Source organism: Euprymna scolopes, chromosome 28 (assembly GCF_053919585.1).
Source record: "Euprymna scolopes isolate OS-2025 chromosome 28, ASM5391958v1, whole genome shotgun sequence".
NCBI classification, from domain to species: domain Eukaryota; kingdom Metazoa; phylum Mollusca; class Cephalopoda; order Sepiida; family Sepiolidae; genus Euprymna; species Euprymna scolopes.
In genome coordinates, this window is record NC_136509.1 from 42,562,107 (window position 1) to 42,569,149 (window position 7,043).

The following is a 7,043-nucleotide window of genomic DNA, read 5'->3' on the forward strand; positions in this document are numbered from 1 at the left end:
TATATATATATATACATATATATATATGTATGTATATATATATATATATATATATATATATATATATATATACGAGGGGGTGCAATAAGTAATGCACCTGACCCACTTCCAGTTGTCTGATGTACCTATTTACTATGCCTCCCCACAGGACAGAGTTAGACACCAGGGTCGTTTTTTAACGTGGAGAAAAGGTACAAAAATAAAAATTGTCTCAGTCGTGAAGGATTTCTCCTCCCCTGAAAGAGAACAAGAAAATGAAGTGCAGCATCTTAAGAACAGATGGTATTTATTTGCTCCCCCACTGAGCAAATTAGGCACAAGGCCGTTTTTAATGTGAGGTAAAAACCAGCTCCCCTAAAAGTAGGCAAAAAGGGGGCACTCTGGTTACCAAAAATAATAATTGTCCCAGTATAGAGGGTTTCCCCTCCATTGACTGGTACAAATTATCTTAAGTGCAGCATCTCTCGGAACAGATGGTATTTATTTGCTCCCCCACTGAGCAAATTAGGCACAAGGCCGTTTTTAATGTGAGGTAAAAACCAGCTCCCCTAAAAGTAGGCAAAAAGGGGTCACTCTGGTTACCAAAAATAATAATTGTCCCAGTATAGAGGGTTTCCCCTCCATTGACTGGTACAAATTATCTTAAGTGCAGTATCTGCCGGAACAGATGGTGTTTATTTGCTCCCCCACTGAGCAAATTAGGCACAAGGCCGTTTTTAATGTGAGGTAAAGACCAGCTCCCCTAAAAGTAGGCAAAAAGGGGGCACTCTTGTTACCAAAAATAATAATTGTCCCAGTATAGAGGGTTTCCCCTCCATTGACTGGTACAAATTATCTTAAGTGCAGCATCTGCCGGAACAGATGGTGTTTATTTGCTCCCCCACTGAGCAAATTAGGCACAAGGCCGTTTTTAATGTGAGGTAAAAACCAGCTCCCCTAAAAGTAGGCAAAAAGGGGGCACTCTGGTTACCAAAAATAATAATTGTCCCAGTATAGAGGGTTTCCCCTCCATTGACTGGTACAAATTATCTTAAGTGCAGTATCTGCCGGAACAGATGGTGTTTATTTGCTCCCCCACTGAGCAAATTAGGCACAAGGCCGTTTTTAATGTGAGGTTAAAACCAGCTCCCCTAAAAGTAGGCAAAAAGGGGGCACTCTGGTTACCAAAAATAATAATTGTCCCAGTATAGAGGGTTTCCCCTCCATTGACTGGTACAAATTATCTTAAGTGCAGTATCTGCCGGAACAGATGGTGTTTATTTGCTCCCCCACTGAGCAAATTAGGCACAAGGCCGTTTTTAATGTGAGGTTAAAACCAGATCCCCTAAAAGTAGGCAAAAAGGGGGCACTCTGGTTACCAAAAATAATAATTGTCCCAGTATAGAGGGTTTCCCCTCCATTGACTGGTACAAATTATCTTAAGTGCAGCATCTGCCGGAACAGATGGTATTTATTTGCTCCCCCACTGAGCAAATTAGGCACAAGGCCGTTTTTAATGTGAGGTTAAAACCAGCTCCCCTAAAAGTAGGCAAAAAGGGGGCACTCTGGTTACCAAAAATAATAATTGCCCCAGTATAGAGGGTTTCCCCGCCATTGACTGGTACAAATTATCTTAAGTGCAGCATCTGCCGGAACAGATGGTATTTATTTGCTCCCCCACTGAGCAAATTAGGCACAAGGCCGTTTTTAATGTGAGGTAAAAACCAGCTCCCCTAAAAGTAGGCAAAAAGGGGGCACTCTGGTTACCAAAAATAATAATTGTCCCAGTATAGAGGGTTTCCCCTCCATTGACTGGTACAAATTATCTTAAGTGCAGCATCTGCCGGAACAGATGGTATTTATTTGCTCCCCCACTGAGCAAATTAGGCACAAGGCCGTTTTTAATGTGAGGTAAAAACCATCTCCCCTAAAAGGGGTCACTCTGGTTACCAAAAATAATAATTGTCCCAGTATAGAGGGTTTCCCCTCCATTGACTGGTACAAATTATCTTAAGTGCAGTATCTGCCGGAACAGATGGTGTTTATTTGCTCCCCCACTGAGCAAATTAGGCACAAGGCCGTTTTTAATGTGAGGTAAAAACCAGCTCCCCTAAAAGGGGTCATTCTGGTTACCAAAAATAATAATTGTCCCAGTATAGAGGGTTTCCCCTCCATTGACTGGTACAAATTATCTTAAGTGCAATATCTGCCGGAACAGATACTACACTTTGATCTTGGCCAAAAGGCCAAGAAGAAAAGTTGTCTGATGTAGCTGAACTTTTGCATGTGCAATGATTTATAAGCCTACGGGTAATGTGGCAAATTACAGCTCTGAACTAATTGTTGTTTCAGTTTTACAGATGTTTGAATTGAGTCAGGTGTAAAATGGGGCCTGTTGAATGTCGAGCAGTGATCCAGTTTTTGTATTTGAAAGGAGACTTTTGATGAAATGAAAGACACTATGGTGATAATGCCCCATCATATGTCCTTGTAAAACGCTGGCATCGTGAATTCAAACATGGCCGGAAGTCTGTGGAAACAGCTCCTAGACCTGGTCGCCACCCTTCTACAATTGATGAGGTATCTGCCCGTCAATTTGAGGCTACCATTTTAGAAGATCGGTGCATTATTATTCGCCAAATAGCCCAAGATGTCAAGATTAGTACAGGGTATATGGAAACTGTCATCTATGGCCATTTTAACATGCATAAGGTGTCTGCCAGATGGATTTCCAGGTTGCTCACACCATTCCAGAAGCGAGAACGCATCGAGTGCTCTATGACGAATTTGGAGATGTGCCAAGAAGATGAGTGAAAATTTTTCATAAGACTGATTACACAGGATGAAACCTGGGTCCATCACTATGATCAAGAGACCAAAGCCCAGTCAATGCAGTGGAAGCACTTGGACTCACCACATCCAAAGAAGGCAAAGGGTGCAGCCCTCCGCTGACAAGGTCATGCTCACAGTCTACTGGGACCACCACCGAGTAGTGATGAAAATTTCCTGGCAAAGGGTACCACAATTACAGGAGCATATTATGCTTTACTTTTGAGGAAATTAAGGGAAGCTATCAAAATCAAGTGGCTGGGCAAGATCAGCAAAGGTTCCCTCCTCCTGCAGGGCAACGCTCCGCTCACAACTCGCATGTCGTCAGATCAGAAGCACGGGCGTGTGGTTAGGAAATCCTATCCAATCCTCCCTACACTCATGACCTTGCACCCTCCGACTTTCACCTCTACCAAACCATGAAGTTGTTTTTTCAAAGTAAAGCGTTTCCGAGATGATTGATTTCTTAAGTCACGTCGTGGTTGGAGGACCAACCTGGGGTGTTCTACAAAAACGGTCTCCACAGCTGCATCAAACTAGGGAAGAAATGCATAACGGGTGGGTGGTTTCAATGTAGAGAAAGATTAATAACTGTGACAAGTTTCGTTGCTCTACTGCTCTGAGAAGTGGGTCAGGGGCATTACTTATTACACGCCCCTCGTATACAGTAGTATTTTCTAAACAATTATTTATTTACACCTACAGCTTTCAAGCAGCTTCATTTATTGAATATTGTTCTTGTCTTACTGCATATGCATTCTTTGAATACGCCTGTTATGAATGCATATATATATATATATATATATATATATATATATATATATACACATATATATATGTGTGTGTTTGTGTGAATATAATATATATATATATATATATATATATATATATATATATATATATATATATATATATATATATATATTATCTTTCGAGCATTAGTGTTTTGGTAACAACCGATTTTATTGCATATAAATCTATATCAACTTAGAAGCATTTTTTGCTAATTGATTTTTTTCTCTGCAGAGAAAACAACATTTTTAAAAAGTTGTATTGTATTGCTTGTATGAAAAATAAATATTATAACTCATAATTAATTGCACAATTTCAATTCCCATATATATATATATATATATATATATATATATATATATAAACAAATGATTAATAAAACATGTTAAAAACATCTTGAAAAAAGGTTAAAAACATATTTCATTTTAAAAAGGAAGCACAAGATAAATGGATAGTCCTTAATCCGCGAAGTTTCGAAGAAATACTCTCATTCTCATCAGAGGGCAGGAATGAGCAAAATGCGTGATCGGATTTTGCATGTAAACGTATTTAATGAAACCACAACTAAGTCACAGATCTTACTTTGTTAAAAAAAAAAGGTGAGGTAAGGGGAAAAGGAGGTAAAAGAAAAAAAAAATTATAAAAAGATTTAATATGAATGGATAGTTCGGTGAAGGGTAAAAAATCCAAGAATTGTAAAATCCAAACACGGTCGAATTAAAAACTCCAATCCAACAGGTAAGTTCCAAAGGAATCGCGTCTCTCTCTATTATATATATATATATATATATATATATATATATATATATATATATATATATATATATATATATATATATATATAATAGAGAGAGAGAGAAAGAAAGAGAGAGAGAGAAAGAAAGGGCGTGTGACGGATAAAATCAATTCCATGATGACATTATTTACAACCACTTTTACTATCTTTAATCTCCCCTTATTAAGATTAAAACCAAAGTACAATGAAATCAAAATTTATATCCAGGGCGCTACTTCGTTTGTTCATCACAATCTATTAAATTGTTTTCATTTTAGAACGTGTCAAAATTTAAATAGTTTGGCTGAAAATATTTTTTTAAAGAAATAAACATTTACATAATATTAATTCATTGGAGTATGAAGAGGCTTCGTGCACATCTGAAATGTTGGATGTTCTGGAGGGCATAATGCGCATGATCAGCAATCTAAAATTGTTTTAATTAATTCCCAAAAGAAAATAAATCGGAATAGGTGTTCATAGATGCATCTTCCTAGTTTTATGTTTAGATTGGCTATTAGTATCGTAACATGTATATTATTCACACTTAACTTAAAACTAAATAAGACTTCATATAACGCTTATTACCACACTTATAATTGTCAAGTGCGCTCCGAGATTAATATTGATATTTTTACTGAGTTTATATTATCATTATTATTTACTCACTAGAAGGACAACTTAGTGTTACCTTCAGTCTGAGTGACAACAAATCTCTCCAAATGTCAAGTACTCTACACTTCTATTGATAACATTTGCAATTTTTGCACTTACGTTATCGCAACTGCCGCTTACCATTGATTTCTCGTTGGTGGCGACCATTGGTATTCACTAGAATATGGGCGGCAATAAGCCTCCTCAAGATTCTAGTCCTCCTTGCACTCACCTAGCAAGGTCTGGCTAGTGCTTTATCTTCTTGGTCTTTACATCCTCATTGACCATTATTATTTTTCGTTGTACTTGTTTATGGTGACACCCACACAAAAAAGGAGGGCCTTACAATTATACAGTTTCAGTTTTCATGATTCCATATAATGTTCCTTTCGAGTTTGCATCTGTAGGCGCTTCTGAGTCCGGTTTGTGTGTAGTTTATGTGTTTGTTTTCACATTCAAGGTTTTTCCTTAATATTTCTTCAGTTTTCATTATTGAAACGGTTGTATCTTCTCTGCCATCAATCTGATTCTAATAATTCTGTATTGTTCCTAGCGCCCCTACTATTAGTGGTGTTATCTTTACTTTCTTCATTTTGCAGATTCCTTTGAACTCTCCGGCCACTTCCGTATATTTTCTCCGTTTTTCAGTCTTCTTTATCTCTACTTTGTGGTCTGCTGGAACGGATAAATCTACAATATCGCAGGACTTTTCCTTCTTGTTAAATAATATGACATTAGTTCTCCTTGCTTCAATAGGTGTTTCTGTTTGTATATCCATGTTCCATAGGATCTTGTGATATTCATTTCCCAGTACTGCTGCCGGTTTGTGCTTGTACAATTTATCTGTGTGTTCAGGATGCAATTGTTTGCATAATTGCGAATATACTGCCTTCCCCACTTTATCATATCTATGTTTATATAATTCTAGGCCTAGATTTTGTATTATTATGTTGTTTATTGTTTTTTCCCTTTAACATATAGTCGGTCACTATCATCCTTCAGGTGCAGTGCATTGTGCATCGTAATGAGTTTCCTGGTCTTCTGGTCGATATTTATTAGTTTGTCTTTAGTGCAACTTATAAACAGTTCAGAGTATCACATATGTTATACAGCCTACGTGTTTACTCCTTTAATTAGGTTTCGACTATTTAGTTCAGTTACGAGGAGGTTTTGGATTCTTTTAAGATATCCCTTTCCTATTGTTCCTTCATTTCCATTGGTTTGATGGCGTTTGCTTCCAGCATTCCAAAGTATTTGTAGCTTCGAGATTTCCTCTACTCATGGTCAGCAGTACGCACTTTCCCATGCCGAATTCCATTTGGATATCGTGGTTAAAGTTTATGGTCGTGTTTATTAGTGCTTCTCGATCTGTCTTTGTTTTTGCAAAGCGTTTCAGGTTATACATGTAGATTAAGTTGTTCATTTCCTTCTTCTTCTTTTCTTCTTCTTCTTATTATTATTATTATTGGTGTTAGTATTATTGTTATGTTTATTACTATTATTGTTATTATTATTATCTTTAAGATAAATATCATCTTTAAGATAAATAAATGGATTGCTGTTCTTCCATATATATCTTATTTTAATAAAGGCAATGCGCAATTTTCTAGAATTCTGTGATTCAATCAGATTTCTTAAAAAAATCAATATTAATTGTTATACGTTATTTATAATTAACTAATTAAGTATTCCATTTCTTACTGTTTTTTATCAATAATTCCCTAATTTTATAGCATTTTGTTCAACGCAGACGTCACTGACCTCGTCTGCTCTCGTTTATTTTTGCGGGTACATTTTAATGGAATTAGAAGATCATTAAAAACAGTAATGTTATGTACTTCGTACTTGCAGAGTGAGAGAGAAAGAGAAAGGGGTGATAGATAAAAGAGAGCGATATACAGAGAGAGAGAGAAAGAGAGAGAGAGAGAGAGAGAGAGAGAGAGGACGACTCCGCGGAAAGATATTATACATATATATATATATATATATATATATATATGTATATATATATATA

At 36.6% G+C, this 7,043-nt stretch overlaps 1 pseudogene; it reads right to left on the reverse strand.

The window, feature by feature from the left end:
• Window positions 1-2,092: 2,092 nt before the first annotated feature.
• On the reverse strand, window positions 2,093-2,237 carry LOC145249811 (U2 spliceosomal RNA; annotated as a pseudogene).
• Between the last annotated feature and the right edge of the window lie 4,806 nt (window positions 2,238-7,043).